The sequence below is a fragment of the Bombina bombina genome, chromosome 2, assembly GCF_027579735.1.
Source record: "Bombina bombina isolate aBomBom1 chromosome 2, aBomBom1.pri, whole genome shotgun sequence".
Taxonomy (NCBI): domain Eukaryota; kingdom Metazoa; phylum Chordata; class Amphibia; order Anura; family Bombinatoridae; genus Bombina; species Bombina bombina.
The window spans coordinates 1,429,878,373-1,429,888,752 of NC_069500.1; positions in this window are offsets into that span (position 1 = coordinate 1,429,878,373).

Below are 10,380 nucleotides of genomic sequence, written 5' to 3' on the forward strand. Positions count from 1 at the left end.
GGACACGGATGAAGGGAGGGAGCAAATCAGGTTACCTAAACGGAAGGCACCACAGCTTGCAAAACCTTTCTCCCAAAAATAGCCTCCGAAGAAGCAAAAGTATCAAATTTGTAAAATTTGGCAAAAGTGTGCAGTGAAGACCAAGTCGCTGCCTTACATATCTGGTCAACAGAAGCCTCGTTCTTGAAGGCCCATGTGGAAGCCACAGCCCTAGTGGAGTGAGCTGTGATTCTTTCAGGAGGTTCTTTCAGGAGGCTGCCGTCCGGCAGTCTCATAAGCCAATCGGATGATGCTTTTAAGCCAAAAGGAAAGAGAGGTAGAAGTCGCTTTTTGACCTCTCCTTTTACCAGAATAAACAACAAACAAGGAAGATGATTGTCTGAAATCTTTAGTAGCCTCTAAATAGAACTTTAGAGCACGGACAACGTCCAAATTGTGTAACAAACGTTCCTTCTTTGAAACTGGATTCGGACACAAAGAAGGTACAACTATCTCCTGGTTAATATTTTTGTTAGAAACAACTTTAGGAAGAAAACCAGGCTTAGTACGCAAAACCACCTTATCTGCATGGAACACCAGATAAGGAGGAGAACACTGCAGAGCAGATAACTCTGAAACTCTTCTAGCAGAAGAAATTGCAACCAAAAACAAAACTTTCCAAGATAGTAACTTAATATCTATGGAATGTAAGGGTTCAAACGGAACCCCTTGAAGAACTGAAAGAACTAGATTTAGACTCCAGGGAGGAGTCAAAGGTCTGTAAACAGGCTTGATCCTAACCAGAGCCTGAACAAATGCTTGAACATCTGGCACAGCTGCCAGTCTTTTGTGTAGTAAGACAGATAAAGCAGAGAACTGTCCCTTTAGGGAACTTGCAGATAATCCTTTCTCCAAACCTTCTTGAAGAAAGGAGAGAATCTTAGGAACTTTTATCTTATTCCATGGGAATCCTTTGGATTCACACCAACAGATATATTTTTTCCATATTTTATGGTAAATTTTTCTAGTTACAGGTTTTCTGGCCTGAACCAGAGTATCTATCACCGAATCTGAAAACCCACGCTTTGATAGAATCAAGCGTTCAATCTCCAAGCCGTCAGTTGGAGGGAGACCAGATTTGAGTGTTCGAATGGACCTTGAACAAGAAGGTCCTGTCTCAAAGGTAGCTTCCATGGTGGAGCCGATGACATATTCACCAGGTCTGCATACCAAGTCCTGCGTGGCCACGCAGGAGCTATCAAGATCACGAGGCCCTCTCCTGATTGATCCTGGCTACCAGCCTGGGAATGAGAGGAAACGGTGGGAATACGTAAGCTAGGTTGAAAGTCCAAGGTGCTACTAGTGCATCTACTAGAGTCGCCTTGGGATCCCTGGATCTGGACCCGTAGCAAGGAACTTTGAAGTTCTGACGAGATGCCATCAGATCAATGTCTGGAATGCCCCATAATTGAGTTATTTGGGCAAAGATTTCCGGATGGAGTTCCCACTCCCCCGGATGAAATGTCTGACGACTCAGAAAATCCGCTTCCCAATTTTCCACTCCTGGGATGTGGATCGCAGACAAGTGGCAGGAGTGATCCTCCGCCCATTGAATTATTTTGGTCACTTCTTTCATCGCCAGGGAACTCTTTGTTCCCCCTTGATGATTGATATAAGCAACAGTCGTCATGTTGTCTGATTGGAACCTTATGAATTTGGCCTTTGCTAGTTGAGGCCAAGCTCTGAGAGCATTGAATATCGCTCTCAGTTCCAGAATGTTTATCGGGAGAAGAGACTCTTCCCGAGACCATAGACCCTGAGCTTTCAGGGATTCCCAGACCGCACCCCAGCCCACTAGACTGGCGTCGGTCGTGACAATGACCCACTCTGGCCTGCGGAAGCTCATTCCCTGGGACAGATGGTCCAGGGTCAGCCACCAACGGAGTGAATCTCTGGTCTTTTGATCTACTTGAATCATTGGAGACAAGTCTGTATAATCCCCATTCCACTGTTTGAGCATGCACAGTTGTAATGGTCTTAGATGAATTCGTGCAAAAGGAACTATGTCCATTGTTGCAACCATCAATCCTATTACTTCCATGCACTGCGCTATGGAAGGACGAGGAACAGAATGAAGCACTTGACAAGAGCTTAGAAGTTTTGATTTTCTGACCTCTGTCAGAAAAATCCTCATTTCTAAGGAATCTATTATTGTTCCCAAGAAGGGAACTCTTGTTGACGGGGACAGAGAACTCTTTTCTTTGTTCACCTTCCATCCGTGAGATGTGAGAAAGGCTAGAACGATGTCCATATGAGCCTTTGCCTTTGACAGGGACGACACTTGTATTAGAATGTCGTCCAAGTAAGGTACTACTGCAATGCCCCTTGGTCTTAGAACCGCTAGAAGGGACCCTAGCACCTTTGTGAAAATCCTTGGAGCAGTGGCTAATCCGAATGGAAGAGCCACAAACTGGTAATGTTTGTCCAGAAAAGCGAACCTTAGGAACTGATGATGTTCCTTGTGGATAGGGATATGTAGGTACGCATCCTTTAGATCCACAGTAGTCATAAATTGACTTTCCTGGATGGTGGGTAGAATCGTTCGAATAGTTTCCATTTTGAACGATGGTACCCTGAGAAATTTGTTTAGGATCTTCAAATCCAAAATTGGTCTGAACGTTCCCTCTTTTTTGGGAACTACGAACAGATTGGAATAAAATCCCATTCCTTGTTCCTTTATTGGAACTGGGTGTATCACTCCCATCTTTAACAGGTCTTCTACACAATGTAAGAATGCCTGTCTCTTTATTTGGTTTGAGGATAAGTGAGACTTGTGGAACCTTCCCCTTGGGGGTAGTTCCTTGAATTCCAGGAGATAACCTTGAGAAACTATTTCTAGCGCCCAAGGATCCTGAACATCTCTTGCCCAAGCCTGAGCAAAGAGAGAGAGTCTGCCCCCCACCAGATCCGGTCCCGGATCGGGGGCTACTCCTTCATGCTGTCTTGTTAGCAGTGGCAGGCTTCTTGGCCTGCTTACCTTTGTTCCAGCCTTGCATTGGTTTCCAGGCTGGTTTGGGTTGTGAGGCATTACCCTCTTGCTTAGAGGATGCAGAATTAGAGGCTGGTCCATTTCTGCGAAAGGGATGAAAATTAGGCTTATTTTTAGCCTTAAAAGACCTATCCTGTGGAAGGGTGTGGCCCTTTCCCCCAGTGATGTCTGAAATAATCTCTTTCAAATCAGGTCCAAATAAAGTTTTACCTTTGAAAGGAATGTTAAGTAATTTTGTCTTGGATGACACATCCGCTGACCAAGACTTTAGCCAAAGCGCTCTGCGCGCCACAATAGCAAACCCTGAATTTTTCGCCGCTAATTTTGCTAATTGCAAAGCGGCATCTAAAATAAAAGAGTTAGCCAATTTAAGTGCGTGAACTCTGTCCATAACCTCCTCATATGGAGCTTCTCTACTGAGCGACTTTTCTAGTTCCTCGAACCAGAACCACGCTGCCGTAGTGACAGGAACAATGCATGAAATTGGTTGTAGAAGGTAGCCTTGCTGTACAAAAATCTTTTTAAGCAAACCTTCCAATTTTTTATCCATAGGATCTTTGAAAGCACAACTATCTTCGATAGGAATAGTAGTGCGTTTGTTTAGAGTAGAAACTGCCCCCTCGACCTTGGGGACTGTCTGCCATAAGTCCTTTCTGGGGTCGACCATAGGAAATAATTTCTTAAATATAGGGGGAGGAACAAAAGGTATGCCGGGCTTTTCCCACTCTTTATTTACTATGTCTGCCACCCGCTTGGGTATAGGAAAAGCGTCGGGGGGCACCGGAACCTCTAGGAACCTGTCCATCTTGCATAATTTCTCTGGAATGACCAAATTGTCACAATCATCCAGAGTAGATAACACCTCCTTAAGCAGTGCGCGGAGATGTTCTAATTTAAATTTAAATGTCACAACATCAGGTTCAGCTTGATGAGAAATTTTTCCTGAATCTGAAATTTCTCCCTCAGACAAAACCTCCCTCATGGCCCCTTCAGATTGGTGTGAGGGTATGACAGAACAATTATCATCAGCGTCCTCTTGCTCTTCAGTGTTTAAAACAGAGCAATCGCGCTTTCTCTGATAAGTAGGCATTTTGGATAAAAGATTTGCTATGGAGTTATCCATTACAGCCGTTAATTGTTGCATGGTAATAAGTATTGGCGCACTAGATGTACTAGGGGCCTCCTGCATGGGCAAAACTGGTGTAGACACCAGTTTCAGAGTAAATAGTACATACCAGCACTATTTTAAAATAACAAACACTTGATAGAAGAATAAAAACTACATTTAAACACCAAAAAACTCTTAACCATCTCCGTGGAGATGTTGCCTGTGCAACGGCAAAGAGAATGACTGGGGTGGGCGGAGCCTAGGAGGGATCATGTGACCAGCTTTGCTGGGACTCTTTGCCATTTCCTGTTGGGGAAGAGAATATCCCACAAGTAAGGATGACGCCGTGGACCGGACACACCAATGTTGGAGAAAAGGCCCTTTTAAGTGCTATCGGTAGTTTATTCTAGATTAGTTTTTTTATTTTGGGATGTTTTTTTTTTTTTTTAAATTGGTATTAGAATAGGAAAAATGTTTATTATTTTTAATAATTTGTTTTTTATTTTGTGTAATGTATTTTTTTGTTTTAGGGTGGGTTTTTATTTTTAGATTAAGGCTTGGGCATTTTACAAAGAGCTGAATGCCCTTTTAAGGGCAGGAAAAAGAGCTATGCCCATATAAATACAATGTTCAGGACAATGGTTAGCTTAGGTTTTACTTTATTTTTAATTTGTGGGTTTGAGGGGTGGGGGTTTGTATATTGTTAAGGGGTGATTTATTTTTCTTTTGTAGGAAAAGAGCTGTGATCTTTAGGGCAATGCCCTACAAAAGGCCCTTTTAAGGGCCCTTGGTAGTTTATTATAGAATATTTTTTTATTGTTTTAGATAATATCGTTTGTTATTTTTTGTAATTTTAGTGTTTTTTTATTTTTTTGTAATGGTAGTTTTTAAATTATTTGTAATGTTAGGTTTTAGTGTAAGGCAGCTTAGGTTTTATTTCACAGGTAAGTTTGTATTTATTTTAACTAGGTAGTTAGTAAAGAGTTAATAACTATTTACTAACTAGTCTACCTAGTTAAAATAAATACAAACTTACCTGTGAAATAAAAATAAAACTTAAGCTAGCTACAATACCACCCAACTCAATAATAAATTAATCTCACCTAACAACATTTCCCTCATCTAACTCTGCATTAACATCTTTCTCAATCTTGCAGTCCTCACCTCCTGTTTCTCAACCTCTTACCCTTCTAGATTGTATGTTCCCACGGGAATAGGGCCCTCAATTCCTCCTGTATGTGTTTATAAATGTTGTCCTGTCTCCTACAAGTTTTTTATCATTGTTTTATCTAAATAAATTGTATCCATGGACAGCGCTGAAGAATATTTTGGCACTTTATAAATAAAGTAATAATAATAATATAACTATTAGTTATATTGTAGCTAGCTTAGGTTTTATTTCACAGGTAAGTATTTAGTTAATAATTGTAACTGTAATTATGTTAAAGTTAGGGGGTGCTAGGATTAGGGTTAGGTTTAGAGGTTAATAGTTTAATTTAGGTTGTTGCGATGTGGGGTGCTGGTAGTTTAGGGGTTAATAGGTTTATTTAGTGGTAGTGATGTTCGAGGCCAGAGGTTTAGGGGTTAATAGCTTTATTATAGTGTGGGCAATGTCGGGGAGTGGCACAATAGGGGTTAATATATTTATTATAGTGTGGGCGATGTTGGGGTGCAGGGAATAGGGGTTAATAACTTTAGTATAGTGGCAGCGATATCGGGAGCCACAAGTTAGGGGTTAATAGATTTATTTTGATGGAGGCGATATCGCCAGCAGCAGATTAAGGGTTAATAACATTATGTAGGTGGGTGGCAATGTTGGGGGCAGCAGATTAGGGGTGTTTAGATGTGGGGTTTATGTCAGGGTGTTAGGTTTAAACGTTACTTTTTTCCCATAGACACCAATGGGGCTGCGTTACAGAGCTTTTTATTCCGCGATCGCAGTGTGAAGTTTATTCAGATTTTATAAAAAACTATGGAAGAGTCAAAGAGATTGGTTATACAGATAAAGCATTCTAAATTTCTGAGGGATCAGAAAGTTATTCCCTTGGGGTAATCTATGTTTGGCATCGCCACCAGAGAAATAAGTCCTGGTTTAATCAGGATGACCAAGTGGTAAGTGACATAAGAACAGGAGATACCCCAACAGGAGAAATAATCAGTCTAAACAAGAATCTGAGCTATCTAGATTTTGACTTAAATCTTGCTTGCTGTTCTTTTGGATCTATCACAAGTTTATGCGGTTGGGAACTCCGCTTATTCACACTTTTTCAAGTCCCAAGCCCTGCCCCAACCTGATTGGTGTTGCTAGCCATTACCGTTTTTGCTTATCCCCACATCTGGAGCCTATCGTAGGCATAGGAACACACTGAAATGTCACTTCCGGGAGCCAAGGAGTTTGGAGACATGCCCACTCTGATGGAAGGAGCCTGGACCTGCCTGAGGTCATTTCCTGCAGCCGTGACTGGAGGGCTTCATGGCTAGACTAGGATTGCCTATGGAGGTTGTTGATTACAAGCAGGTCATATCAGATGAGGAAGGGATGTTGCAGGTGACTGGCTTAACTAAGTATACCTTAATGTGCCATATTGGCATTCTAGGCACCAGCTTTGGGCTACAGAGACAAGCACTTTGCTCCTATTTTGGACTAGACCTTACTATTCACAGCTATCTGCATGGTATATCACAGGCACTGGCCTGTTTGCTTGGACTTATCCAGTGATTGCAGTTACGGCTGTTTCCGAGTGGTCTAAAGTTTTATATTTACAGCTCATTAACGTTTTGTTAAAGGTCTACTCGGACTTTGTTTTTTGCATGACATTTTTTGTATATTATATATATTTGTTCCCCCTTTCAATTAACAGGGCGAGCATAGCTCAGAGATATACGCTTTTTTAATTTAAATATTTGTGCATTCTCCATTATGGCAACCTTAAACATACCCACAGGGGTTGTAGATGAAGTTAAAAGAAAACACATAAAAAAGACTGCATTTAAAGAAGACATTCAGATTGGTGATTCTATTAAGGAGGATGATATTACCACTATCTTCTCTAGTTTAGAACAGTTGAGATTTAAAGAAACAAACCTGTGGTGGGATATAGAGTTTTTGGAAATATATATTTCTGAGGACTACCTATGAAAAAGTATCCTTCCTTTGCTTTGACTAATTCAGTGTTTATGGAAGAATGGAATACAAATCTTTCTAATTGTTCCATTATACTAATGAAAAAGCTATTACCCCATAAAAGCAGGAGAGGGATACCATTATGTTGGATGTAAATAAAACGGTTGCCCTTTTACAATCTCATGAATTGACACAAAATTACATAGATTATAAAAAAAACAACTAGATGAAACAATAGACAATCTAGATTCCACTCTTTTGAATAGAAATGTCCAAAAATACCTTAGAGATTTTAAAGACTATAAATTGGACATTGTATATTCTTGGCAAAAAATAAAACCAAACAGACCAAAATGGTCACCTAGAAAGAATAAGTCCAAGAAAAAGGGCAACAGAAGCAATAATAAAAAAATAACACCACTAGACGTGTCACTTTTTCTAGTATAGACACTGACAATCAGGAAGAAACCTATGAACAACCTATAGAGAGTGAACCAGAAGCCAGTACTTCTGAAGCTAATGTAGTGACTATACAGTAGACCACAGTCCCAATAGAGAAATCTTAAAATCCGTTGTGCAGAGACCCCCAAAAACAAGTACATCTAAGAAAGATGAAAATGTGTTTAGATACCCCAGCAGAGTGAGAAAAACTACCAAGAAATAGGGGTAATTAACCTCTCTAAGTATAGTCTAACTGATATTAAAAGTGATGTATTAAACAAAGGTTTATCTTATGAACCTGCACTGAATTTTGATTTAATTGAAGCTTTAATAGACACTAATAAACTTGTTCAGATTCACTAGTTAATAAATGCACCTCTTTTCCCTATAAAGAAAAATCACATTTATATCCTGTTCACTCAAGACATCACCTAATAGACTTATACCAGAGAGTAGTAGAGAGAAAATTAACAGAACTATACAAAACTACACAACTTAACGTGTTTGACATACCAAAGGATAATTTATCAAAGAAACAAAGGAAGCCCCTTACTAAACTGCAGCAGAATGGGAACAAAGTCATTGCCCAAACAGATAAGGGAGGAGCTGTAGTGGTGTTAAACAAATGTGATTACATTTCAGAAATTCAGTTACAACTTAGTGATACTTCATTATATACCAAACTTGTGTTCAACCCAACCTCCTCATTTAGAAATAAATTGTCACATCAGCTAGATAATGCAATTGAGCACCAACTTTTGGATAAAGATTTAGCCAATTAGTTATTAATTGATGATCCCACGACCCCATACTTTTGCACAGTGCCTAAAATCTACAAAAGTTTAACAAAAACACCTTGCAGGCCCATTGTGGCCAGCAATGGATCACTGTGTGAGAGACTTGGGGGCTGGCTTAATCATATACTCCAACCTATAATGCTATCACTGCCAGGTTACATCAGAGATAGTTCTCATCTAATTACCCAACTTAAAGGGATTGACTGGAAACCTAATTACAAATGGGTCACAGTTGATGTGACAGCTTTATATTCCAATTTACCGCACACCAAGGGTTTGGAAGCTATCAACAATATGTTACATAGGCATTCAAACTATAGTGATGAGTATATCTTATTCATTGTACAAATTACAGAATTTTTACTAAATCATAATTTTTGTATGTACCAAGGGCAGTATTTTCTGCAGAGATGTGGTATGGCATTGGGGGCACAATTTCCCCCTGCCTATGTCAATATTTACATGGGCTGGCTTGAATATAACCACATCTTTTCAGAAGACTACCCCTATAAGGAAAACTTGATACTTTATGGTCGCTTTATTGACAACATAGTAATTATTTCAAACCCAGTGGATTAATATATTAAATTTATGAACAACAATGAGTTCAATCTTACTTTTACAGCCCAACAGGATGACAAAAACATAGATTTCCTAGATTTAAAACTGAGTAGTGAAAATAAAAAATTTTTACATCTGTATACCAAAAACTTCTCACTAGGAATACTATCTTAAGATCTGAAAAAGGGCATTCCAAAAGCCCAATATTTACGTATATGCAGAAATTGCACTGAGTTATATAAATATCAGGAACAGGCTCATGATCTAACCCTCAGGTTGTCAAATAGAGGATACTTTAGAATAATTATTCTGCATAGTTAAAGCTTATAGTTTATGAATATGTTTTTTGTATTATATCTTTTCATGTGACAAAACTGAAGAAATGGCACTTTGCTACAATGTAAAGCAGTGAGTGTACAGCCTGTATAACAGTGTAAATTTGCTGTCCCCTCAAAATAACTCAACACACAGCCATTCGTGTCGAAACCATTTGCAAAAAAAAAGTGAGTACACCCCTAAGTGCAAAAATGTCCAAATTGAGCCCAATTAGACATTTTGCATCCCCGGTGTTATGTCACTCATTAGTGCTACAAGGTCTCAGGTGTGAATTGGGAGCAGGTGTGTTAAATTTGGTGTTATTGCTCTCACACTCTCTCATACTGGTCACTGAAAGTTCAACATGGCACCTCATGGCAAAGAACCCTCAGGATCTAAAAAAAAGAATTGTTGCTCTACATAAAGATGGCCTAGGCTATAAGAAGATTGCCAAGACCCTTGAAACTGAGCTGCAGCACAGTGGGCAAGAACATACAGCAGTTTCACAGGACAGGTTCCACTCAAAACAGGCCTCTCCATGGTCAACCAATGAAGTTGAGTGCATGTGCTTAGCGTCATATCCAGAGGTTGTCTTTGGGAAATAGACATATTAGTGCTGCCAGCATTGCTGCAGAGATTGAAGGGGTGGGGGTCAGCCTGTCACTGCTCATACCATATGCCACACACTGCATCAAATGGGTCTGCATTGCTGTCATCCCAGAAGGAAGACTCTTCTAAAGATGATGCACAAGAAAGCCTGCAAACAGTTTGCTGAAGACAAGCAGACTAAGGACATGGATTACTGGAACCATGTCCTGTGGTCCGATGAGACCAAGATAAACTTATTTGGTTCAGAATGTGTCAAGCATGTGTGGTGGCAAACAGGTGAGGAGTACAAAGACAAGTGTGTCTTTCCTATAGTCAAGAAAGGTGGTGGGAGTGTCATGGTCTGGGCCTGCATGAGTGCTGCCGGCACTGGGGAGCTACAGTTCATTGAGAGAATCAT